We start from the raw sequence: 936 nt of genomic DNA, 5'->3' as shown, positions 1-936 counted from the left end.
TGTTAACCGAAAGGGTGGAGGTTTGAGCCCACCCGGTGGTGGTGCGGCGCTTTTTTTTCTTTGGGCTGATAGCTCTGAAGAAATGTTCTGACGGTGGTGAGAGTGGAGCGCGACTGTCTCCGTGGCGCAAATGGCTAGCGCGATCGGCTGTCAACCGAAAGGTTGGAGGTTCGAGCCCACCCGGTGGTGGTGCGGCGCTTTTTTTTCTTTAAGCTGATAGATTTGAAGATATGTTCTGATGGTGGTGAGAGTGGAGCAGGACTGTTTCCGTGGCGCAATTGGCTAGCGCGATCGGCTGTTAACCGATAGGTTGGAGTTTCGAGACCTCCCGGGAATGGTGTGTTGCTTTTTTCTTTGCGCTGATAGCTTTGAAGATATGTTCTGATGGTGGTGAGAGTGGAGCACGACCGTCTCCGTGGCGCAGTTGGCTAGCGCGATCGGCTGTTAACCGAAAAGTTGGAGTTTCGAGCCCACCCGGTGGTGGTGCGGCGCTTTTTTTCTTTGGGCTGATAGCTTTGAATATATGTTCTGATGGTGGTGAGAGTGGAGCAGAACTGTCTCCGTGGTGCAATTGGCTAGCGCGATCGGCTGTTAACCGAAAGGTTGGAGTTTCGAGCCCTCTCGGGAGTGGTGTGTTGCTTTTTTCTTTTCTCAGATAGCTTTGAAGATATATTCTGATGTTGGTGAAAGTGGGGCACGACTGTCTCCGTGGCGCAGTTGGCTAGCGCGATCGGCTGTTAACCGAAAGGTTGGAGGTTCGAGCCCTCCCGGGAGTGATGTGTTGCTTTTTTCTTTGCGCTGATAGCTTTGAGGATATGTTCTGATGGTGGTGAGTGTGGAGCACGACTGTCTCCGTGGCGCAATTGGCTAGCGCGATCGGCTGTTAACCCAATTGTTAGAGTTTCAAGCCCTCCCGGGAGTGCTTTGTTGCTTTTT

At 52.4% G+C, this 936-nt stretch overlaps 1 non-coding gene across 1 annotated transcript; it reads left to right on the top strand.

Moving 5' to 3' along the window:
- The first annotated feature begins 263 nt into the window (after positions 1-263).
- Positions 264-337, top strand: TRNAN-GUU (transfer RNA asparagine (anticodon GUU)). The gene has a single exon. It is a non-coding gene; the product is annotated as a tRNA-Asn (tRNA).
- The last annotated feature ends 599 nt before the right edge of the window (positions 338-936 follow it).

Source organism: Rhipicephalus microplus, chromosome 4, assembly GCF_043290135.1.
Source record: "Rhipicephalus microplus isolate Deutch F79 chromosome 4, USDA_Rmic, whole genome shotgun sequence".
NCBI classification, from domain to species: domain Eukaryota; kingdom Metazoa; phylum Arthropoda; class Arachnida; order Ixodida; family Ixodidae; genus Rhipicephalus; species Rhipicephalus microplus.
Note: the sequence above shows the minus strand (reverse complement) of the source record. Positions and strands in the feature narration are given on the sequence as shown.